The sequence below is a fragment of the Tachysurus vachellii genome, chromosome 14 (genome assembly GCF_030014155.1).
Source record: "Tachysurus vachellii isolate PV-2020 chromosome 14, HZAU_Pvac_v1, whole genome shotgun sequence".
Taxonomy (NCBI): Eukaryota; Metazoa; Chordata; class Actinopteri; order Siluriformes; family Bagridae; genus Tachysurus; species Tachysurus vachellii.
In genome coordinates, this window is record NC_083473.1 from 6,465,852 (window position 1) to 6,489,971 (window position 24,120).

At 37.3% G+C, this 24,120-nt stretch overlaps 21 non-coding genes across 21 annotated transcripts; all 21 read right to left on the bottom strand.

Moving 5' to 3' along the window:
- Positions 1–955: 955 nt before the first annotated feature.
- On the bottom strand, positions 956–1,096 carry LOC132857563 (U4 spliceosomal RNA). The gene has a single exon (XR_009649561.1). It is a non-coding gene; the product is annotated as a U4 spliceosomal RNA (small nuclear RNA).
- Positions 1,097–1,852: 756 nt separating this feature from the next.
- LOC132857564 (U4 spliceosomal RNA) lies at positions 1,853–1,993 on the bottom strand. The gene has a single exon (XR_009649562.1). It is a non-coding gene; the product is annotated as a U4 spliceosomal RNA (small nuclear RNA).
- A 757-nt stretch (positions 1,994–2,750) lies between these two features.
- On the bottom strand, positions 2,751–2,891 carry LOC132857566 (U4 spliceosomal RNA). Its single transcript, XR_009649563.1, has one exon. It is a non-coding gene; the product is annotated as a U4 spliceosomal RNA (small nuclear RNA).
- Positions 2,892–3,649: 758 nt separating this feature from the next.
- LOC132857567 (U4 spliceosomal RNA) lies at positions 3,650–3,790 on the bottom strand. Its single transcript, XR_009649564.1, has one exon. It is a non-coding gene; the product is annotated as a U4 spliceosomal RNA (small nuclear RNA).
- A 759-nt stretch (positions 3,791–4,549) lies between these two features.
- LOC132857568 (U4 spliceosomal RNA) lies at positions 4,550–4,690 on the bottom strand. Its single transcript, XR_009649565.1, has one exon. It is a non-coding gene; the product is annotated as a U4 spliceosomal RNA (small nuclear RNA).
- A 757-nt stretch (positions 4,691–5,447) lies between these two features.
- Positions 5,448–5,588, bottom strand: LOC132857569 (U4 spliceosomal RNA). The gene has a single exon (XR_009649566.1). It is a non-coding gene; the product is annotated as a U4 spliceosomal RNA (small nuclear RNA).
- Positions 5,589–6,345: 757 nt separating this feature from the next.
- LOC132857570 (U4 spliceosomal RNA) lies at positions 6,346–6,486 on the bottom strand. The gene has a single exon (XR_009649567.1). It is a non-coding gene; the product is annotated as a U4 spliceosomal RNA (small nuclear RNA).
- Positions 6,487–7,244: 758 nt separating this feature from the next.
- On the bottom strand, positions 7,245–7,385 carry LOC132857571 (U4 spliceosomal RNA). Its single transcript, XR_009649568.1, has one exon. It is a non-coding gene; the product is annotated as a U4 spliceosomal RNA (small nuclear RNA).
- Positions 7,386–8,142: 757 nt separating this feature from the next.
- Positions 8,143–8,283, bottom strand: LOC132857572 (U4 spliceosomal RNA). Its single transcript, XR_009649569.1, has one exon. It is a non-coding gene; the product is annotated as a U4 spliceosomal RNA (small nuclear RNA).
- A 758-nt stretch (positions 8,284–9,041) lies between these two features.
- On the bottom strand, positions 9,042–9,182 carry LOC132857573 (U4 spliceosomal RNA). The gene has a single exon (XR_009649570.1). It is a non-coding gene; the product is annotated as a U4 spliceosomal RNA (small nuclear RNA).
- A 758-nt stretch (positions 9,183–9,940) lies between these two features.
- Positions 9,941–10,081, bottom strand: LOC132857574 (U4 spliceosomal RNA). Its single transcript, XR_009649571.1, has one exon. It is a non-coding gene; the product is annotated as a U4 spliceosomal RNA (small nuclear RNA).
- A 759-nt stretch (positions 10,082–10,840) lies between these two features.
- LOC132857575 (U4 spliceosomal RNA) lies at positions 10,841–10,981 on the bottom strand. Its single transcript, XR_009649572.1, has one exon. It is a non-coding gene; the product is annotated as a U4 spliceosomal RNA (small nuclear RNA).
- Positions 10,982–11,739: 758 nt separating this feature from the next.
- On the bottom strand, positions 11,740–11,880 carry LOC132857578 (U4 spliceosomal RNA). The gene has a single exon (XR_009649573.1). It is a non-coding gene; the product is annotated as a U4 spliceosomal RNA (small nuclear RNA).
- A 757-nt stretch (positions 11,881–12,637) lies between these two features.
- Positions 12,638–12,778, bottom strand: LOC132857579 (U4 spliceosomal RNA). Its single transcript, XR_009649574.1, has one exon. It is a non-coding gene; the product is annotated as a U4 spliceosomal RNA (small nuclear RNA).
- A 757-nt stretch (positions 12,779–13,535) lies between these two features.
- LOC132857580 (U4 spliceosomal RNA) lies at positions 13,536–13,676 on the bottom strand. The gene has a single exon (XR_009649575.1). It is a non-coding gene; the product is annotated as a U4 spliceosomal RNA (small nuclear RNA).
- A 756-nt stretch (positions 13,677–14,432) lies between these two features.
- LOC132857581 (U4 spliceosomal RNA) lies at positions 14,433–14,573 on the bottom strand. The gene has a single exon (XR_009649576.1). It is a non-coding gene; the product is annotated as a U4 spliceosomal RNA (small nuclear RNA).
- Positions 14,574–15,330: 757 nt separating this feature from the next.
- LOC132857561 (U4 spliceosomal RNA) lies at positions 15,331–15,471 on the bottom strand. Its single transcript, XR_009649559.1, has one exon. It is a non-coding gene; the product is annotated as a U4 spliceosomal RNA (small nuclear RNA).
- Positions 15,472–16,228: 757 nt separating this feature from the next.
- LOC132857582 (U4 spliceosomal RNA) lies at positions 16,229–16,369 on the bottom strand. Its single transcript, XR_009649577.1, has one exon. It is a non-coding gene; the product is annotated as a U4 spliceosomal RNA (small nuclear RNA).
- A 755-nt stretch (positions 16,370–17,124) lies between these two features.
- On the bottom strand, positions 17,125–17,265 carry LOC132857562 (U4 spliceosomal RNA). The gene has a single exon (XR_009649560.1). It is a non-coding gene; the product is annotated as a U4 spliceosomal RNA (small nuclear RNA).
- A 756-nt stretch (positions 17,266–18,021) lies between these two features.
- LOC132857585 (U4 spliceosomal RNA) lies at positions 18,022–18,162 on the bottom strand. Its single transcript, XR_009649580.1, has one exon. It is a non-coding gene; the product is annotated as a U4 spliceosomal RNA (small nuclear RNA).
- A 755-nt stretch (positions 18,163–18,917) lies between these two features.
- On the bottom strand, positions 18,918–19,058 carry LOC132857583 (U4 spliceosomal RNA). The gene has a single exon (XR_009649578.1). It is a non-coding gene; the product is annotated as a U4 spliceosomal RNA (small nuclear RNA).
- Between the last annotated feature and the right edge of the window lie 5,062 nt (positions 19,059–24,120).

The following is a 24,120-nucleotide window of genomic DNA, read 5'->3' on the forward strand; positions in this document are numbered from 1 at the left end:
TAAATAAAACAGACTATTTTGTATAGATACGGCAGGCTTTTCTGAAGGTTTCCATGTCAGACACAGAGGTTTGGCCTGCCTTGGATCTGAGCTACTCTGAGTGAACAAATGCAAATGAGCCAGGCCTCACAGGTGATGGGGGTGTTTGCACAACAAAAGCAGGGCTGAAGAACTGTGAAAATCTCAACAGGGGGGAATCACACCTCGGGACCCGCACCAGAGAATAAAAAAGTCAGTAAATCTAGTGTCAAGAATGGTATGTCCAAAAACATCGCCCAAGTGCTATTATATCAATCACAGATCTAAGACAAGAACGAAAATCCTGCCAGTATTTGAGTGAAAAAACACATGGTTAAGAATTAACAAGATGTCAAGAAAAGTACATCAAATGGCATTAAATTAAAACACTTACAAAAAGAAACTGATACTTTTTTATATCTTGGAATTGAAAGGATATTTATTTCAAAACTCCTCTAAAACTATCTTGAACATTTGTTTGAAAAAAAAAAACAGCACAGTAATCACAGACTAAAAGTATTTTTGAAAAGAATCAACATTTATGAAGACACGGTACTGAAAAGCATAAATTACATGAACTAAGACAGTGTAAGCAAAACCCTTTCGCTGCTACACCAGAAAAGGGGCGGGGTCCAAAAAGACAGGTAGATCCATTTGAATTCACGTAGTGCTCGTAGCCATCTATCCGTAAAAAATCTAGAAAACCTGGTTGAAAAACAAAAACCTGCTTAATTGCAAGACTACTTTTAATGAAAAAGCGATTTTAAACAATTTAGCTATTATTAAAACGTTGTCTACAGAAACCAAAAACAACACAAAAAAGTCGAAGCAAAAACATTCACAAATATAGCACAAAAATAAAACGAGACATCGGTTACAGTTAGGCTAAAAAAACACAACACAATCGTTTCTTTTCTTTTCAACATACTTTTAAAGGTCTCATAAGAGACCATCAAAAATTGCCACGGCTGACTATTTTTCAAGTCATCCAGGCGGGGTATTGGGTAAAGTTTTCAACCAGCAATGATCGCGCCTCGGATTGACCTCATAAGCTACGATATTGCCTCTGCGCAAGAATAAAGAGGACGGTCACAACCATATATGCCTACAATCAGAAAGCAGACGATCAAGGATGGTATGTCCAAAAACATCGCCCAAGTGCTATTATATCAATCACAGATCTAAGACAAGAACGAAAATCCTGCCAGTATTTGAGTGAAAAAACACATGGTTAAGAATGAACAAGATGTCAAGAAAAGTATATCAAATGGCATTAAATTTAAACGCTTACAAAAAGAAACTGATACTTTTTTATATCTTGGAATTGAAAGGATATTTATTTCAAAACTCCTCTAAAACTATCTTGAACATTTGTTTGAAAAAAAAAACAGCACAGTAATCACAGACTAAAAGTATTTTTGAAAAGAATCAACATTTATGAAGACACGGTACTGAAAAGCATAAATTACATGAACTAAGACAGTGTAAGCAAAACCCTTTCGCTGCTACACCAGAAAAGGGGCGGGGTCCAAAAAGACAGGTAGATCCATTTGAATTCACGTAGTGCTCGTAGCCATCTATCCGTAAAAAATCTAGAAAACCTGGTTGAAAAACAAAAACCTGCTTAATTGCAAGACTACTTTTAATGAAAAAGCGATTTTAAACAATTTAGCTATTATTAAAACGTTGTCTACAGAAACCAAAAACAACACAAAAAAAGTCGAAGCAAAAACATTCACAAATATAGCACAAAAATAAAACGAGACATCGGTTACAGTTAGGCTAAAAAAACACAACACAATCGTTTCTTTTCTTTTCAATATACTTTTAAAGGTCTCATAAGAGACCATCAAAAATTGCCACGGCTGACTATTTTTCAAGTCATCCAGGCGGGGTATTGGGTAAAGTTTTCAACCAGCAATGATCGCGCCTCGGATTGACCTCATAAGCTACGATATTGCCTCTGCGCAAGAATAAAGAGGACGGTCACAACCATATATGCCTACAATCAGAAAGCAGACGATCAAGGATGGTATGTCCAAAAACATCGCCCAAGTGCTATTATATCAATCACAGATCTAAGACAAGAACGAAAATCCTGCCAGTATTTGAGTGAAAAAACACATGGTTAAGAATTAACAAGATGTCAAGAAAAGTACATCAAATGGCATTAAATTTAAACGCTTACAAAAAGAAACTGATACTTTTTTATATCTTGGAATTGAAAGGATATTTATTTCAAAACTCCTCTAAAACTATCTTGAACATTTGTTTGAAAAAAAAAACAGCACAGTAATCACAGACTAAAAGTATTTTTGAAAAGAATCAACATTTATGAAGACACGGTACTGAAAAGCATAAATTACATGAACTAAGACAGTGTAAGCAAAACCCTTTCGCTGCTACACCAGAAAAGGGGCGGGGTCCAAAAAGACAGGTAGATCCATTTGAATTCACGTAGTGCTCGTAGCCATCTATCCGTAAAAAATCTAGAAAACCTGGTTGAAAAACAAAAACCTGCTTAATTGCAAGACTACTTTTAATGAAAAAGCGATTTTAAACAATTTAGCTATTATTAAAACGTTGTCTACAGAAACCAAAAACAACACAAAAAAAGTCGAAGCAAAAACATTCACAAATATAGCACAAAAATAAAAACGAGACATCGGTTACAGTTAGGCTAAAAAAACACAACACAATCGTTTCTTTTCTTTTCAACATACTTTTAAAGGTCTCATAAGAGACCATCAAAAATTGCCACGGCTGACTATTTTTCAAGTCATCCAGGCGGGGTATTGGGTAAAGTTTTCAACCAGCAATGATCGCGCCTCGGATTGACCTCATAAGCTACGATATTGCCTCTGCGCAAGAATAAAGAGGACGGTCACAACCATATATGCCTACAATCAGAAAGCAGACGATCAAGGATGGTATGTCCAAAAACATCGCCCAAGTGCTATTATATCAATCACAGATCTAAGACAAGAACGAAAATCCTGCCAGTATTTGAGTGAAAAAACACATGGTTAAGAATGAACAAGATGTCAAGAAAAGTATATCAAATGGCATTACATTTAAACGCTTACAAAAAGAAACTGATACTTTTTTATATCTTGGAATTGAAAGGATATTTATTTCAAAACTCCTCTAAAACTATCTTGAACATTTGTTTGAAGAAAAAAAACGGCACAGTAATCACAGACTAAAAGTATTTTTGAAAAGAATCAACATTTATGAAGACACGGTACTGAAAAGCATAAATTACATGAACTAAGACAGTGTAAGCAAAACCCTTTCGCTGCTACACCAGAAAAGGGGCGGGGTCCAAAAAGACAGGTAGATCCATTTGAATTCACGTAGTGCTCGTAGCCATCTATCCGTAAAAAATCTAGAAAACCTGGTTGAAAAACAAAAACCTGCTTAATTGCAAGACTACTTTTAATGAAAAAGCGATTTTAAACAATTTAGCTATTATTAAAACGTTGTCTACAGAAACCAAAAACAACACAAAAAAAGTCGAAGCAAAAACATTCACAAATATAGCACAAAAATAAAAACGAGACATCGGTTACAGTTAGGCTAAAAAAACACAACACAATCGTTTCTTTTCTTTTCAACATACTTTTAAAGGTCTCATAAGAGACCATCAAAAATTGCCACGGCTGACTATTTTTCAAGTCATCCAGGCGGGGTATTGGGTAAAGTTTTCAACCAGCAATGATCGCGCCTCGGATTGACCTCATAAGCTACGATATTGCCTCTGCGCAAGAATAAAGAGGACGGTCACAACCATATATGCCTACAATCAGAAAGCAGACGATCAAGGATGGTATGTCCAAAAACATCGCCCAAGTGCTATTATATCAATCACAGATCTAAGACAAGAACGAAAATCCTGCCAGTATTTGAGTGAAAAAACACATGGTTAAGAATGAACAAGATGTCAAGAAAAGTATATCAAATGGCATTACATTTAAACGCTTACAAAAAGAAACTGATACTTTTTTATATCTTGGAATTGAAAGGATATTTATTTCAAAACTCCTCTAAAACTATCTTGAACATTTGTTTGAAAAAAAAAAAACAGCACAGTAATCACAGACTAAAAGTATTTTTGAAAAGAATCAACATTTATGAAGACACGGTACTGAAAAGCATAAATTACATGAACTAAGACAGTGTAAGCAAAACCCTTTCGCTGCTACACCAGAAAAGGGGCGGGGTCCAAAAAGACAGGTAGATCCATTTGAATTCACGTAGTGCTCGTAGCCATCTATCCGTAAAAAATCTAGAAAACCTGGTTGAAAAACAAAAACCTGCTTAATTGCAAGACTACTTTTAATGAAAAAGCGATTTTAAACAATTTAGCTATTATTAAAACGTTGTCTACAGAAACCAAAAACAACACAAAAAAAGTCGAAGCAAAAACATTCACAAATATAGCACAAAAATAAAAACGAGACATCGGTTACAGTTAGGCTAAAAAAACACAACACAATCGTTTCTTTTCTTTTCAACATACTTTTAAAGGTCTCATAAGAGACCATCAAAAATTGCCACGGCTGACTATTTTTCAAGTCATCCAGGCGGGGTATTGGGTAAAGTTTTCAACCAGCAATGATCGCGCCTCGGATTGACCTCATAAGCTACGATATTGCCTCTGCGCAAGAATAAAGAGGACGGTCACAACCATATATGCCTACAATCAGAAAGCAGACGATCAAGGATGGTATGTCCAAAAACATCGCCCAAGTGCTATTATATCAATCACAGATCTAAGACAAGAACGAAAATCCTGCCAGTATTTGAGTGAAAAAACACATGGTTAAGAATGAACAAGATGTCAAGAAAAGTATATCAAATGGCATTAAATTTAAACGCTTACAAAAAGAAACTGATACTTTTTTATATCTTGGAATTGAAAGGATATTTATTTCAAAACTCCTCTAAAACTATCTTGAACATTTGTTTGAAAAAAAAAACAGCACAGTAATCACAGACTAAAAGTATTTTTGAAAAGAATCAACATTTATGAAGACACGGTACTGAAAAGCATAAATTACATGAACTAAGACAGTGTAAGCAAAACCCTTTCGCTGCTACACCAGAAAAGGGGCGGGGTCCAAAAAGACAGGTAGATCCATTTGAATTCACGTAGTGCTCGTAGCCATCTATCCGTAAAAAATCTAGAAAACCTGGTTGAAAAACAAAAACCTGCTTAATTGCAAGACTACTTTTAATGAAAAAGCGATTTTAAACAATTTAGCTATTATTAAAACGTTGTCTACAGAAACCAAAAACAACACAAAAAAAGTCGAAGCAAAAACATTCACAAATATAGCACAAAAATAAAAACGAGACATCGGTTACAGTTAGGCTAAAAAAACACAACACAATCGTTTCTTTTCTTTTCAACATACTTTTAAAGGTCTCATAAGAGACCATCAAAAATTGCCACGGCTGACTATTTTTCAAGTCATCCAGGCGGGGTATTGGGTAAAGTTTTCAACCAGCAATGATCGCGCCTCGGATTGACCTCATAAGCTACGATATTGCCTCTGCGCAAGAATAAAGAGGACGGTCACAACCATATATGCCTACAATCAGAAAGCAGACGATCAAGGATGGTATGTCCAAAAACATCGCCCAAGTGCTATTATATCAATCACAGATCTAAGACAAGAACGAAAATCCTGCCAGTATTTGAGTGAAAAAACACATGGTTAAGAATGAACAAGATGTCAAGAAAAGTATATCAAATGGCATTACATTTAAACGCTTACAAAAAGAAACTGATACTTTTTTATATCTTGGAATTGAAAGGATATTTATTTCAAAACTCCTCTAAAACTATCTTGAACATTTGTTTGAATAAAAAAAACGGCACAGTAATCACAGACTAAAAGTATTTTTGAAAAGAATCAACATTTATGAAGACACGGTACTGAAAAGCATAAATTACATGAACTAAGACAGTGTAAGCAAAACCCTTTCGCTGCTACACCGAAAAGGGGCGGGGTCCAAAAAGACAGGTAGATCCATTTGAATTCACGTAGTGCTCGTAGCCATCTATCCGTAAAAAATCTAGAAAACCTGGTTGAAAAACAAAAACCTGCTTAATTGCAAGACTACTTTTAATGAAAAAGCGATTTTAAACAATTTAGCTATTATTAAAACGTTGTCTACAGAAACCAAAAACAACACAAAAAAAGTCGAAGCAAAAACATTCACAAATATAGCACAAAAATAAAAACGAGACATCGGTTACAGTTAGGCTAAAAAAACACAACACAATCGTTTCTTTTCTTTTCAACATACTTTTAAAGGTCTCATAAGAGACCATCAAAAATTGCCACGGCTGACTATTTTTCAAGTCATCCAGGCGGGGTATTGGGTAAAGTTTTCAACCAGCAATGATCGCGCCTCGGATTGACCTCATAAGCTACGATATTGCCTCTGCGCAAGAATAAAGAGGACGGTCACAACCATATATGCCTACAATCAGAAAGCAGACGATCAAGGATGGTATGTCCAAAAACATCGCCCAAGTGCTATTATATCAATCACAGATCTAAGACAAGAACGAAAATCCTGCCAGTATTTGAGTGAAAAAACACATGGTTAAGAATGAACAAGATGTCAAGAAAAGTATATCAAATGGCATTAAATTTAAACGCTTACAAAAAGAAACTGATACTTTTTTATATCTTGGAATTGAAAGGATATTTATTTCAAAACTCCTCTAAAACTATCTTGAACATTTGTTTGAAGAAAAAAAACGGCACAGTAATCACAGACTAAAAGTATTTTTGAAAAGAATCAACATTTATGAAGACACGGTACTGAAAAGCATAAATTACATGAACTAAGACAGTGTAAGCAAAACCCTTTCGCTGCTACACCAGAAAAGGGGCGGGGTCCAAAAAGACAGGTAGATCCATTTGAATTCACGTAGTGCTCGTAGCCATCTATCCGTAAAAAATCTAGAAAACCTGGTTGAAAAACAAAAACCTGCTTAATTGCAAGACTACTTTTAATGAAAAAGCGATTTTAAACAATTTAGCTATTATTAAAACGTTGTCTACAGAAACCAAAAACAACACAAAAAAAGTCGAAGCAAAAACATTCACAAATATAGCACAAAAATAAAAACGAGACATCGGTTACAGTTAGGCTAAAAAAACACAACACAATCGTTTCTTTTCTTTTCAACATACTTTTAAAGGTCTCATAAGAGACCATCAAAAATTGCCACGGCTGACTATTTTTCAAGTCATCCAGGCGGGGTATTGGGTAAAGTTTTCAACCAGCAATGATCGCGCCTCGGATTGACCTCATAAGCTACGATATTGCCTCTGCGCAAGAATAAAGAGGACGGTCACAACCATATATGCCTACAATCAGAAAGCAGACGATCAAGGATGGTATGTCCAAAAACATCGCCCAAGTGCTATTATATCAATCACAGATCTAAGACAAGAACGAAAATCCTGCCAGTATTTGAGTGAAAAAACACATGGTTAAGAATGAACAAGATGTCAAGAAAAGTATATCAAATGGCATTACATTTAAACGCTTACAAAAAGAAACTGATACTTTTTTATATCTTGGAATTGAAAGGATATTTATTTCAAAACTCCTCTAAAACTATCTTGAACATTTGTTTGAAGAAAAAAAACGGCACAGTAATCACAGACTAAAAGTATTTTTGAAAAGAATCAACATTTATGAAGACACGGTACTGAAAAGCATAAATTACATGAACTAAGACAGTGTAAGCAAAACCCTTTCGCTGCTACACCGAAAAGGGGCGGGGTCCAAAAAGACAGGTAGATCCATTTGAATTCACGTAGTGCTCGTAGCCATCTATCCGTAAAAAATCTAGAAAACCTGGTTGAAAAACAAAAACCTGCTTAATTGCAAGACTACTTTTAATGAAAAAGCGATTTTAAACAATTTAGCTATTATTAAAACGTTGTCTACAGAAACCAAAAACAACACAAAAAAAGTCGAAGCAAAAACATTCACAAATATAGCACAAAAATAAAAACGAGACATCGGTTACAGTTAGGCTAAAAAAACACAACACAATCGTTTCTTTTCTTTTCAACATACTTTTAAAGGTCTCATAAGAGACCATCAAAAATTGCCACGGCTGACTATTTTTCAAGTCATCCAGGCGGGGTATTGGGTAAAGTTTTCAACCAGCAATGATCGCGCCTCGGATTGACCTCATAAGCTACGATATTGCCTCTGCGCAAGAATAAAGAGGACGGTCACAACCATATATGCCTACAATCAGAAAGCAGACGATCAAGGATGGTATGTCCAAAAACATCGCCCAAGTGCTATTATATCAATCACAGATCTAAGACAAGAACGAAAATCCTGCCAGTATTTGAGTGAAAAAACACATGGTTAAGAATGAACAAGATGTCAAGAAAAGTATATCAAATGGCATTAAATTTAAACGCTTACAAAAAGAAACTGATACTTTTTTATATCTTGGAATTGAAAGGATATTTATTTCAAAACTCCTCTAAAACTATCTTGAACATTTGTTTGAAGAAAAAAAACGGCACAGTAATCACAGACTAAAAGTATTTTTGAAAAGAATCAACATTTATGAAGACACGGTACTGAAAAGCATAAATTACATGAACTAAGACAGTGTAAGCAAAACCCTTTCGCTGCTACACCAGAAAAGGGGCGGGGTCCAAAAAGACAGGTAGATCCATTTGAATTCACGTAGTGCTCGTAGCCATCTATCCGTAAAAAATCTAGAAAACCTGGTTGAAAAACAAAAACCTGCTTAATTGCAAGACTACTTTTAATGAAAAAGCGATTTTAAACAATTTAGCTATTATTAAAACGTTGTCTACAGAAACCAAAAACAACACAAAAAAAGTCGAAGCAAAAACATTCACAAATATAGCACAAAAATAAAAACGAGACATCGGTTACAGTTAGGCTAAAAAAACACAACACAATCGTTTCTTTTCTTTTCAACATACTTTTAAAGGTCTCATAAGAGACCATCAAAAATTGCCACGGCTGACTATTTTTCAAGTCATCCAGGCGGGGTATTGGGTAAAGTTTTCAACCAGCAATGATCGCGCCTCGGATTGACCTCATAAGCTACGATATTGCCTCTGCGCAAGAATAAAGAGGACGGTCACAACCATATATGCCTACAATCAGAAAGCAGACGATCAAGGATGGTATGTCCAAAAACATCGCCCAAGTGCTATTATATCAATCACAGATCTAAGACAAGAACGAAAATCCTGCCAGTATTTGAGTGAAAAAACACATGGTTAAGAATGAACAAGATGTCAAGAAAAGTACATCAAATGGCATTAAATTTAAACGCTTACAAAAAGAAGCTGATACTTTTTTATATCTTGGAATTGAAAGGATATTTATTTCAAAACTCCTCTAAAACTATCTTGAACATTTGTTTGAAAAAAAAAAAACAGCACAGTAATCACAGACTAAAAGTATTTTTGAAAAGAATCAACATTTATGAAGACACGGTACTGAAAAGCATAAATTACATGAACTAAGACAGTGTAAGCAAAACCCTTTCGCTGCTACACCGAAAAGGGGCGGGGTCCAAAAAGACAGGTAGATCCATTTGAATTCACGTAGTGCTCGTAGCCATCTATCCGTAAAAAATCTAGAAAACCTGGTTGAAAAACAAAAACCTGCTTAATTGCAAGACTACTTTTAATGAAAAAGAGATTTTAAACAATTTAGCTATTATTAAAACGTTGTCTACAGAAACCAAAAACAACACAAAAAAAGTCGAAGCAAAAACATTCACAAATATAGCACAAAAATAAAAACGAGACATCGGTTACAGTTAGGCTAAAAAAACACAACACAATCGTTTCTTTTCTTTTCAACATACTTTTAAAGGTCTCATAAGAGACCATCAAAAATTGCCACGGCTGACTATTTTTCAAGTCATCCAGGCGGGGTATTGGGTAAAGTTTTCAACCAGCAATGATCGCGCCTCGGATTGACCTCATAAGCTACGATATTGCCTCTGCGCAAGAATAAAGAGGACGGTCACAACCATATATGCCTACAATCAGAAAGCAGACGATCAAGGATGGTATGTCCAAAAACATCGCCCAAGTGCTATTATATCAATCACAGATCTAAGACAAGAACGAAAATCCTGCCAGTATTTGAGTGAAAAAACACATGGTTAAGAATGAACAAGATGTCAAGAAAAGTATATCAAATGGCATTACATTTAAACGCTTACAAAAAGAAACTGATACTTTTTTATATCTTGGAATTGAAAGGATATTTATTTCAAAACTCCTCTAAAACTATCTTGAACATTTGTTTGAAGAAAAAAAAACGGCACAGTAATCACAGACTAAAAGTATTTTTGAAAAGAATCAACATTTATGAAGACACGGTACTGAAAAGCATAAATTACATGAACTAAGACAGTGTAAGCAAAACCCTTTCGCTGCTACACCAGAAAAGGGGCGGGGTCCAAAAAGACAGGTAGATCCATTTGAATTCACGTAGTGCTCGTAGCCATCTATCCGTAAAAAATCTAGAAAACCTGGTTGAAAAACAAAAACCTGCTTAATTGCAAGACTACTTTTAATGAAAAAGCGATTTTAAACAATTTAGCTATTATTAAAACGTTGTCTACAGAAACCAAAAACAACACAAAAAAAGTCGAAGCAAAAACATTCACAAATATAGCACAAAAATAAAAACGAGACATCGGTTACAGTTAGGCTAAAAAAACACAACACAATCGTTTCTTTTCTTTTCAACATACTTTTAAAGGTCTCATAAGAGACCATCAAAAATTGCCACGGCTGACTATTTTTCAAGTCATCCAGGCGGGGTATTGGGTAAAGTTTTCAACCAGCAATGATCGCGCCTCGGATTGACCTCATAAGCTACGATATTGCCTCTGCGCAAGAATAAAGAGGACGGTCACAACCATATATGCCTACAATCAGAAAGCAGACGATCAAGGATGGTATGTCCAAAAACATCGCCCAAGTGCTATTATATCAATCACAGATCTAAGACAAGAACGAAAATCCTGCCAGTATTTGAGTGAAAAAACACATGGTTAAGAATGAACAAGATGTCAAGAAAAGTATATCAAATGGCATTACATTTAAACGCTTACAAAAAGAAACTGATACTTTTTTATATCTTGGAATTGAAAGGATATTTATTTCAAAACTCCTCTAAAACTATCTTGAACATTTGTTTGAAGAAAAAAAACGGCACAGTAATCACAGACTAAAAGTATTTTTGAAAAGAATCAACATTTATGAAGACACGGTACTGAAAAGCATAAATTACATGAACTAAGACAGTGTAAGCAAAACCCTTTCGCTGCTACACCAGAAAAGGGGCGGGGTCCAAAAAGACAGGTAGATCCATTTGAATTCACGTAGTGCTCGTAGCCATCTATCCGTAAAAAATCTAGAAAACCTGGTTGAAAAACAAAAACCTGCTTAATTGCAAGACTACTTTTAATGAAAAAGCGATTTTAAACAATTTAGCTATTATTAAAACGTTGTCTACAGAAACCAAAAACAACACAAAAAAAGTCGAAGCAAAAACATTCACAAATATAGCACAAAAATAAAAACGAGACATCGGTTACAGTTAGGCTAAAAAAACACAACACAATCGTTTCTTTTCTTTTCAACATACTTTTAAAGGTCTCATAAGAGACCATCAAAAATTGCCACGGCTGACTATTTTTCAAGTCATCCAGGCGGGGTATTGGGTAAAGTTTTCAACCAGCAATGATCGCGCCTCGGATTGACCTCATAAGCTACGATATTGCCTCTGCGCAAGAATAAAGAGGACGGTCACAACCATATATGCCTACAATCAGAAAGCAGACGATCAAGGATGGTATGTCCAAAAACATCGCCCAAGTGCTATTATATCAATCACAGATCTAAGACAAGAACGAAAATCCTGCCAGTATTTGAGTGAAAAAACACATGGTTAAGAATGAACAAGATGTCAAGAAAAGTATATCAAATGGCATTACATTTAAACGCTTACAAAAAGAAACTGATACTTTTTTATATCTTGGAATTGAAAGGATATTTATTTCAAAACTCCTCTAAAACTATCTTGAACATTTGTTTGAAGAAAAAAAACGGCACAGTAATCACAGACTAAAAGTATTTTTGAAAAGAATCAACATTTATGAAGACACGGTACTGAAAAGCATAAATTACATGAACTAAGACAGTGTAAGCAAAACCCTTTCGCTGCTACACCGAAAAGGGGCGGGGTCCAAAAAGACAGGTAGATCCATTTGAATTCACGTAGTGCTCGTAGCCATCTATCCGTAAAAAATCTAGAAAACCTGGTTGAAAAACAAAAACCTGCTTAATTGCAAGACTACTTTTAATGAAAAAGAGATTTTAAACAATTTAGCTATTATTAAAACGTTGTCTACAGAAACCAAAAACAACACAAAAAAAGTCGAAGCAAAAACATTCACAAATATAGCACAAAAATAAAAACGAGACATCGGTTACAGTTAGGCTAAAAAAACACAACACAATCGTTTCTTTTCTTTTCAACATACTTTTAAAGGTCTCATAAGAGACCATCAAAAATTGCCACGGCTGACTATTTTTCAAGTCATCCAGGCGGGGTATTGGGTAAAGTTTTCAACCAGCAATGATCGCGCCTCGGATTGACCTCATAAGCTACGATATTGCCTCTGCGCAAGAATAAAGAGGACGGTCACAACCATATATGCCTACAATCAGAAAGCAGACGATCAAGGATGGTATGTCCAAAAACATCGCCCAAGTGCTATTATATCAATCACAGATCTAAGACAAGAACGAAAATCCTGCCAGTATTTGAGTGAAAAAACACATGGTTAAGAATGAACAAGATGTCAAGAAAAGTACATCAAATGGCATTAAATTTAAACGCTTACAAAAAGAAACTGATACTTTTTTATATCTTGGAATTGAAAGGATATTTATTTCAAAACTCCTCTAAAACTATCTTGAACATTTGTTTGAAAAAAAAAAACAGCACAGTAATCACAGACTAAAAGTATTTTTGAAAAGAATCAACATTTATGAAGACACGGTACTGAAAAGCATAAATTACATGAACTAAGACAGTGTAAGCAAAACCCTTTCGCTGCTACACCGAAAAGGGGCGGGGTCCAAAAAGACAGGTAGATCCATTTGAATTCACGTAGTGCTCGTAGCCATCTATCCGTAAAAAATCTAGAAAACCTGGTTGAAAAACAAAAACCTGCTTAATTGCAAGACTACTTTTAATGAAAAAGCGATTTTAAACAATTTAGCTATTATTAAAACGTTGTCTACAGAAACCAAAAACAACACAAAAAAAGTCGAAGCAAAAACATTCACAAATATAGCACAAAAATAAAAACGAGACATCGGTTACAGTTAGGCTAAAAAAACACAACACAATCGTTTCTTTTCTTTTCAACATACTTTTAAAGGTCTCATAAGAGACCATCAAAAATTGCCACGGCTGACTATTTTTCAAGTCATCCAGGCGGGGTATTGGGTAAAGTTTTCAACCAGCAATGATCGCGCCTCGGATTGACCTCATAAGCTACGATATTGCCTCTGCGCAAGAATAAAGAGGACGGTCACAACCATATATGCCTACAATCAGAAAGCAGACGATCAAGGATGGTATGTCCAAAAACATCGCCCAAGTGCTATTATATCAATCACAGATCTAAGACAAGAACGAAAATCCTGCCAGTATTTGAGTGAAAAAACACATGGTTAAGAATGAACAAGATGTCAAGAAAAGTACATCAAATGGCATTAAATTAAAACACTTACAAAAAGAAACTGATACTTTTTTATATCTTGGAATTGAAAGGATATTTATTTCAAAACTCCTCTAAAACTATCTTGAACATTTGTTTGAAGAAAAAAAACGGCACAGTAATCACAGACTAAAAGTATTTTTGAAAAGAATCAACATTTATGAAGACACGGTACTGAAAAGCATAAATTCCATGAACTAAGACAGTGTAAGCAAAACTCTTTCGCTGCTACACCGAAAAGGGGCGGGGTCCAAAAAGACAGGTAGATCCATTTGAATTCACGTAGTGCTCGTAGCCATCTATCCGTAAAAAATCTAGAAAACCTGGTTGAAAAACAAAAACCTGCTTAATTGCAAGACTACTTTTAATGAAAAAGAGATTTTAAACAATTTAGCAATTATTAAAACGTTGTCTACAGAAACCAAAAACAACACAAAAAAAGTCGAAGCAAAAACATTCACAAATATAGCACAAAAATAAAACGAGACATCGGTTACAGTTAGGCTAAAAAAACACAACACAATCGTTTCTTTTCTTTTCAATATACTTTTAAAAGTCTCATAAGAGACCATCAAAAATTGCCACGGCTGACTATTTTTCAAGTCATCCAGGCGGGGTATTGGGTAAAGTTTTCAACCAGCAATGATCGCGCCTCGGATTGACCTCATAAGCTACGATATTGCCTCTGCGCAAGAATAAAGAGGACGGTCACAACCATATATGCCTACAATCAGAAAGCAGACGATCAAGGATGGTATGTCCAAAAACATCGCCCAAGTGCTATTATATCAATCACAGATCTAAGACAAGAACGAAAATCCTGCCAGTATTTGAGTGAAAAAACACATGGTTAAGAATGAACAAGATGTCAAGAAAAGTACATCAAATGGCATTAAATTTAAACGCTTACAAAAAGAAACTGATACTTTTTTATATCTTGGAATTGAAAGGATATTTATTTCAAAACTCCTCTAAAACTATCTTGAACATTTGTTTGAAAAAAAAAAAAACAGCACAGTAATCACAGACTAAAAGTATTTTTGAAAAGAATCAACATTTATGAAGACACGGTACTGAAAAGCATAAATTACATGAACTAAGACAGTGTAAGCAAAACCCTTTCGCTGCTACACCGAAAAGGGGCGGGGTCCAAAAAGACAGGTAGATCCATTTGAATTCACGTAGTGCTCGTAGCCATCTATCCGTAAAAAATCTAGAAAACCTGGTTGAAAAACAAAAACCTGCTTAATTGCAAGACTACTTTTAATGAAAAAGCGATTTTAAACAATTTAGCTATTATTAAAACGTTGTCTACAGAAACCAAAAACAACACAAAAAAGTCGAAGCAAAAACATTCACAAATATAGCACAAAAATAAAACGAGACATCGGTTACAGTTAGGCTAAAAAAACACAACACAATCGTTTCTTTTCTTTTCAACATACTTTTAAAGGTCTCATAAGAGACCATCAAAAATTGCCACGGCTGACTATTTTTCAAGTCATCCAGGCGGGGTATTGGGTAAAGTTTTCAACCAGCAATGATCGCGCCTCGGATAGACCTCATAAGCTACGATATTGCCTCTGCGCAAGAATAAAGAGGACGGTCACAACCATATATGCCTACAATCAGAAAGCAGACGATCAAGGATGGTATGTCCAAAAACATCGCCCAAGTGCTATTATATCAATCACAGATCTAAGACAAGAACGAAAATCCTGCCAGTATTTGAGTGAAAAAACACATGGTTAAGAATTAACAAGATGTCAAGAAAAGTACATCAAATGGCATTAAATTTAAACGCTTACAAAAAGAAACTGATACTTTTTTATATCTTGGAATTGAAAGGATATTTATTTCAAAACTCCTCTAAAACTATCTTGAACATTTGTTTGAAGAAAAAAACGGCACAGTAATCACAGACTAAAAGTATTTTTGAAAAGAATCAACATTTATGAAGACACGGTACTGAAAAGCATAAATTCCATGAACTAAGACAGTGTAAGCAAAACCCTTTCGCTGCTACACCAGAAAAGGGGCGGGGTCCAAAAAGACAGGTAGATCCATTTGAATTCACGTAGTGCTCGTAGCCATCTATCCGTAAAAAATCTAGAAAACCTGGTTGAAAAACAAAAACCTGCTTAATTGCAAGACTACTTTTAATGAAAAAGCGATTTTAAACAATTTAGCTATTATTAAAACGTTGTCTACAGAAACCAAAAACAACACAAAAAAAGTCGAAGCAAAAACATTCACAAATATAGCACAAAAATAAAAACGAGACATCGGTTACAGTTAGGCTAAAAAAACACAACACAATCGTTTCTTTTCTTTTCAACATACTTTTAAAGGTCTCATAAGAGACCATCAAAAATTGCCACGGCTGACTATTTTTCAAGTCATCCAGGCGGGGTATTGGGTAAAGTTTTCAACCAGCAATGATCGCGCCTCGGATTGACCTCATAAGCTACGATATTGCCTCTGCGCAAGAATAAAGAGGACGGTCACAACCATATATGCCTACAATCAGAAAGCAGACGATCAAGGATGGTATGTCCAAAAACATCGCCCAAGTGCTATTATATCAATCACAGATCTAAGACAAGAACGAAAATCCTGCCAGTATTTGAGTGAAAAAACACATGGTTAAGAATGAACAAGATGTCAAGAAAAGTACATCAAATGGCATTAAATTAAAACACTTACAAAAAGAAACTGATAATTTTTTATATCTTGGAATTGAAAGGATATTTAATTCAAAACTCCTCTAAAACTATCTTGAACATTTGTTTGAAAAAAAAAACAGCACAGTAATCACAGACTAAAAGTATTTTTGAAAAGAATCAACATTTATGAAGACACGGTACTGAAAAGCATAAATTACATGAACTAAGACAGTGTAAGCAAAACCCTTTCGCTGCTACACCGAAAAGGGGCGGGGTCCAAAAAGACAGGTAGATCCATTTGAATTCACGTAGTGCTCGTAGCCATCTATCCGTAAAAAATCTAGAAAACCTGGTTGAAAAACAAAAACCTGCTTAATTGCAAGACTACTTTTAATGAAAAAGAGATTTTAAACAATTTAGCTATTATTAAAACGTTGTCTACAGAAACCAAAAACAACACAAAAAAAGTCGAAGCAAAAACATTCACAAATATAGCACAAAAATAAAACGAGACATCGGTTACAGTTAGGCTAAAAAAACACAACACAATCGTTTCTTTTCTTTTCAACATACTTTGAAAGGTCTCATAAGAGACCATCAAAAATTGCCACGGCTGACTATTTTTCAAGTCATCCAGGCGGGGTATTGGGTAAAGTTTTCAACCAGCAATGATCGCGCCTCGGATTGACCTCATAAGCTACGATATTGCCTCTGCACAAGAATAAAGAGGACGGTCACAACCATATATGCCTACAATCAGAAAGCAGACGATCAAGGATGGTATGTCCAAAAACATCGCCCAAGTGCTATTATATCAATCACAGATCTAAGACAAGAACGAAAATCCTGCCAGTATTTGAGTGAAAAAACACATGGTTAAGAATGAACAAGATGTCAAGAAAAGTACATCAAATGGCATTAAATTTAAACGCTTACAAAAAGAAAATGATACTTTTTTATATCTTGGAATTGAAAGGATATTTATTTCAAAACTCCTCTAAAACTATCTTGAACATTTGTTTGAAAAAAAAAAAAACAGCAGGGTAATCACAGACTAAAAGTATTTTTGAAAAGAATCAACATTTATGAAGACACGGTACTGAAAAACATAAATTACATGAACTAAGACAGTGTAAGCAAAACCCTTTCGCTGCTACACCGAAAAGGGGCGGGGTCCAAAAAGACAGGTAGATCCATTTGAATTCACGTAGTGCTCGTAGCCATCTATCCGTAAAAAATCTAGAAAACCTGGTTGAAAAACAAAAACCTGCTTAATTGCAAGACTACTTTTAATGAAAAAGCGATTTTAAACAATTTAGCTATTATTAAAACGTTGTCTACAGAAACCAAAAACAACACAAAAAAGTCGAAGCAAAAACATTCACAAATATAGCACAAAAATAAAACGAGACATCGGTTACAGTTAGGCTAAAAAAACACAACACAATCGTTTCTTTTCTTTTCAACATACTTTTAAGGTCTCATAAGAGACCATCAAAAATTGCCACGGCTGACTATTTTTCAAGTCATCCAGGCGGGGTATTGGGTAAAGTTTTCAACCAGCAATGATCGCGCCTCGGACTGACCTCATAAGCTACGATATTGCCTCTGCGCAAGAATAAAGAGGACGGTCACAACCATATATGCCTACAATCAGAAACAGACGATCAAGGATGGTATGTCCAAAAACATCGCCCAAGTGCTATTATATCAATCACAGATCTAAGACAAGAACGAAAATCCTGCCAGTATTTGAGTGAAAAAACACATGGTTAAGAATTAACAAGATGTCAAGAAAAGTACATCAAATGGCATTAAATTAAAACGCTTACAAAAAGAAACTGATACTTTTTTATATCTTGGAATTGAAAGGATATTTATTTCAAAACTCCTCTAAAACTATCTTGAACATTTGTTTGAAAAAATAAACGGCACAGTAATCACAGACTAAAAGTATTTTTGAAAAGAATCAACATTTATGAAGACACGGTACTGAAAAGCATAAATTCCATGAACTAAGACAGTGTAAGCAAAACCCTTTCGCTGCTACACCAGAAAAGGGGCGGGGTCCAAAAAGACAGGTAGATCCATTTGAATTCACGTAGTGCTCGTAGCCATCTATCCGTAAAAAATCTAGAAAACCTGGTTGAAAAACAAAAACCTGCTTAATTGCAAGACTACTTTTAATGAAAAAGCGATTTTAAACAATTTAGCTATTATTAAAACGTTGTCTACAGAAACCAAAAACAACACAAAAAAAGTCGAAGCAAAAACATTCACAAATATAGCACAAAAATAAAACGAGACATCGGTTACAGTTAGGCTAAAAAAACACAACACAATCGTTTCTTTTCTTTTCAACATACTTTGAAAGGTCTCATAAGAGACCATCAAAAATTGCCACGGCTGACTATTTTTCAAGTCATCCAGGCGGGGTATTGGGTAAAGTTTTCAACCAGCAATGATCGCGCCTCGGATTGACCTCATAAGCTACGATATTGCCTCTGCGCAAGAATAAAGAGGACGGTCACAACCATATATGCCTACAATCAGAAAGCAGACGATCAAGGATGGTATGTCCAAAAACATCGCCCAAGTGCTATTATATCAATCACAGATCTAAGACAAGAACGAAAATCCTGCCAGTATTTGAGTGAAAAAACACATGGTTAAGAATTAACAAGATGTCAAGAAAAGTACATCAAATGGCATTAAATTTAAACGCTTACAAAAAGAAGCTGATACTTTTTTATATCTTGGAATTGAAAGGATATTTATTTCAAAACTCCTCTAAAACTATCTTGAACATTTGTTTGAAAAAAAAAAACAGCACAGTAATCACAGACTAAAAGTATTTTTGAAAAGAATCAACATTTATGAAGACACGGTACTGAAAAGCATAAATTCCATGAACTAAGACAGTGTAAGCAAAACCCTTTCGCTGCTACACCGAAAAGGGGCGGGGTCCAAAAAGACAGGTAGATCCATTTGAATTCACGTAGTGCTCGTAGCCATCTATCCGTAAAAAATCTAGAAAACCTGGTTGAAAAACAAAAACCTGCTTAATTGCAATGTAGAATTATATTTACAAGACAACTTTTAATGACAAAACGATTTTAACCCTCCTATTGTCCTCCTGTACAAATTAGGAGCGCTGAGTCAACTTGACCTTGTCTGTTTTGACTGCTTATAAAAAATGAAGTATATATGATAGCCTTTTTTTTCACCTTTTTAGTCTAACGTGTTTCCAACATATTAACACATATTTTGTAAAATATATATATATATATATATATATATATATATATATATATATATTTGGTATATTAAACCTTATTTATATACAAAAATGCCTCATTTTTTAGTAAAAAAAAACAGAAATTTTGAATTATTTTCACTACAGGGGCACAAAAGTTGATGCACAAATACAGGCTGTTATATTTCAAGGGCAGGAGATTGTTTTGACACAATTTTGACCATTTTTAATGTCAGCAAATAATAAAACCTGTTTTTTCCAGGCCAATTTGACTTGAATGCTTATAAATCAAAAATTCTACAATGATCACCATTCTGTGTGTAATATCTATTTTACCCTTGTAATATGTATTTTGCCCACCTGATGTCATCTGATCAACCAACAACAGGCTACACACACACACACACACACACACACATACACACACGCACACGCATGCACACACGCACACACCTAAAAACATGGCATAATTTCATGTGAATAAAAATTCGTTTAACTCCTTATGTTTTTTTTTATCATACTTAATTTATGAACGATAAACCTTATGAAATTTTGCCATGTTTTGAGTAAAATAAGCAAAAATTATTAAATATTATTTTGGATAACCACTGATTGATAAATGTCAAACATTATTCAGCACATCTCCAGGCCAAAGCTGACTGTCCATCCATCCATCCATTTTGTACCGCTTATCCAGGGCCGGGTCGCGGGGGCAGCAGTCTAAGCAGGGATGCCCAGACTTCCCTCTCCCAAGACACTTCCTCCAGCTCTTCCGGGGGAATACCGAGGCATTCCCAGGCCAGCCGAGAGACATAGTCCCTCCAGCGTGTCCTAGGTCTTCCCCGGGGCCTCCTCCCATTTGGACATGCCCGGAACACCTCCCCAGGGAGGCGTCCAGGAGGCATCCGGAACAGATGTCCGAGCCACCTTAGCTGACTCCTCTCGATGTGGAGGAGCAGCGGCTCTACTCTGAGCTCCTCCCGAATGACCGAGCTCCTCACCTTATCTCTAAGGGAGCGCCCAGCCACCCTGCGGCTGAAACTCATTTCGGCCGCCTGTATCCGGGATCTTGTCCTTTTGGTCATGACCCAAAGCTCATGACCATAGGTGAGGGTAGGAACGTAGATCGACTGGTAAATAGAGAGCTTCGCCTTGCGGCTCAGCTCCTTCTTCACCACAACAGACCGGTATATCGACCGCATCACTGCACAAGATACACCGATCCGCCTGTCGATCTCCCGCTCCATCCTTCCCTCACTCGTGAACAAGACCCCAAGATACTTAAACTCCTCCACTTGAGGCAGGAGCTCTCCACCAAACTGAAGGGGGCAAGCCACCCTTTTCCAGTTGAGAACCATGGCCTCGGACTTGGAGGTGCTGATTCTCATCCCCGCCGCTTCACACTCGGCTGCAAACCGTCCCAGTGCACGCTGAAGGTCCTGATTTGAGGAAGTCATCAGGACAACATCATCTGCAAAAAGCAGAGACGAAATCCTGTGGTCCCCAAACCGGACTCCCTCCGGCCCCCGACTGCGCCTAGAAATCCTGTCCATATAGATAATGAACAGGACCGGTGACAAAGGGCAGCCCTGCCGGAGTCCAACATGCACCGGGAACAAGTCTGACTTACTGCCGGCAATGCGAACCAAACCCCTGCTTTGGTCATATAGGGACCGGACAGCCCTGAGCAGAGGGCCCCGGACCCCATACTCCCAGAGCACCCCCCACAGGTCACCACGAGGGACACAGTCGAATGCCTTCTCCAGATCCACAAAGCACATGTGGACTGGTTGGGCAAACTCCCATGAACCCTCCAGCAACCTGGCGAGGGTATAGAGATGGTCCGGTGTTCCACGACCGGGACGAAAACCGCATTGTTCCTCCTGAATCCGAGGTTTGACTATCGGCCGAATTCTCCTCTCCAGTACCCTGGCATAGACTTTTCCGGGGAGGCTGAGGAGTGTGATCCCCCTGTAGTTGGAACACACCCTCCTGTCCCCCTTCTTAAACAGAGGGACCACCACCCCAGTCTGCCAGTCCAGAGGCACTGTCCCCAGCTGCCACGCAATGTTGCAGAGGCATGTCAACCAAGACAGCCCCACAACATACAGATATTTGATGTACTCAGGGCAGATCTCATCCACCCCTGGTGCCTTGCCACTGAGGAGTTTCTCAACTACCTCAGTGACCTCAGCTTGGGGGATCGACGAGTCCACAACTGAGCCCTCGGCCTCTGCTTCCTCAATGGAAGACATGTCGGTGGGCTTGAGGAGAACCTCGAAGTACTCCTTCCACCGTCCGAGGATGTCCCCAGTCCAAGTCAGCAGATTCCCACTCCCACTGTAAACAGTGTGCGCAGGGCACTGCTTCCCCCTCCTGAGGTGCCGGATGGTTTGCCAGAATTTCTTCGAGGCCAACTGATAGTTCTTCTCCATGGCCTCACTGAACTCCGCCCGGACCCGAGTTTTTGCCTCCGCAACCACCCGGGCTGAAGCTCGCTTGGCCCTCTGGTACCTTTCAGCTGCCTCCGGAGTTCCCCGAGCCAACCAGGCTCGATAGGACTCCTTCTTCAGCTTGACGGCATCCGTTACTTCCGGGGTCCACCAGCGGGTTTGGGGATTGCCGCCACGACAGGCACCAGAGACCTTACGGTCACATCTCCGAGCGGCCGCGTCGACAATGGAGGTGGAGAACATGGTCCACTCGGACTCAATGTCTCCAACCTCCCTCGGAATCTGGTTGAAGCTCTGCCGGAGGTGGGAGTTGAAGATCTCTCTGACCGGAGACTCTGTTCCCAGCAGACCATCACAGTACGTTTGTGTCTGCCAAGTCTGTCCAACTTCCTCCCCTGCCATCGGATCCAACTCACCACCAGGTGGTGATGAGTTGACAGCTCCGCCCCTCTCTTTACCCGAGTGTCCAAGACATATGGCCGGAGGTCAGATGAAACAACGGTTACGGTTCCTCCTGCAGGTGGTGTGCCCACAGGAGATCGGCCCCACGTCGCTCCTTCGGGCTGAGCCCAGCCGGGCCCCGTGGGGTAAGACCTGGCCACCAGGCGCTCTCATGCGAGCCCCAACCCCGGGCCTGGCTCCAGGGTGGGGCCCCAGTTGCGCCATACCGGGCGACGTCACGGACCTTGCTATTAAATTTCTCATAAGGGGTATTTGAACCGCTCTTTGTCTGGCCCGTCACCCAGGACCTGTTTGCCTTGGGAGACCCTACCAGGGGCAGAAAGCCCCAGACAACATAGCTCCTAGGATCATTCAGGCACGCAAACCCCTCCACCACAATAAGGTGGCGGTTCGAGGAGGGGCAAAGCTGACTGATGCAACAAAATGTTTCCTCTCTCTTATTTATAAATTTACAAAGCTGACTGATGCAACTAAATTTCTAAACAAGAGAGAGGAAACAAATATGATTTGAATATGAAAACACAACCTGTGTGTGTGTGTGTGTGTGTGTGTGTGTGTGTGTGTGTGTGTAAAGATTGTTGGTAGAAGAAGAAGAAAAGAGAAGATATTGTCCCCAGCTGGACAAATGCATATAACAAGTGTGAAAAACTTACAAATGATTGTTTTTGTTTTTTTGGAGGCCCAATGAATTGTAATGCCCAATGCTTGTGTGTGTGTGTGTTTCTGTGTGTGTGTGTGTAAAGCTTGTTGGTAGATCAGATTTTGCCCCCAGCTGGACAAATGCATCTAACAAGTGTGAAATATTTACAAATGAGTAGCTTTTGTTTTTTCTAGAGGCCTAATGAATTGCTATGCCCAGTGCTTGTGTGTGTGTGTGTGTGTGTGTGTGTGTTTAGCATCATTTCTTGAATCCTGCACACAAAATAATGTCATAAAATGTCCATCAGGTTGAATATTTACATAAAGTATTCATATATTACATAAATTTATATTTAACACTTTGTGTAAGCTATTGTGCAACAAAATTATACCATCTGATCAACCAACAACAGGCTACACACACACACACACTCGCACACGCACACACACACACACACTCAAAAACATGCCATAATTTCATGTGAATAAAAATTTGTTTACCTCCTTATGTTTTTTTTATTATACTTAATTTATGAACGATAAACCTTATGAAATTTTGCCATGTTTTGAGTAAAATAAGCAGAAATTATTAAATATTATTTTGATGCAACTAAATTTATAAATAAGAGAGAGGAAACAAATATGATTTGAACATGAAAACACAACCTGTGTGTGTGTGTGTGTGTGTGTGTGTGTGTGTGTGTGTGTGTGTGTGTGTGTGTATAAAGATTGTTGGTAGAAGAAGAGAAGATATTGTCCCCAGCTGGA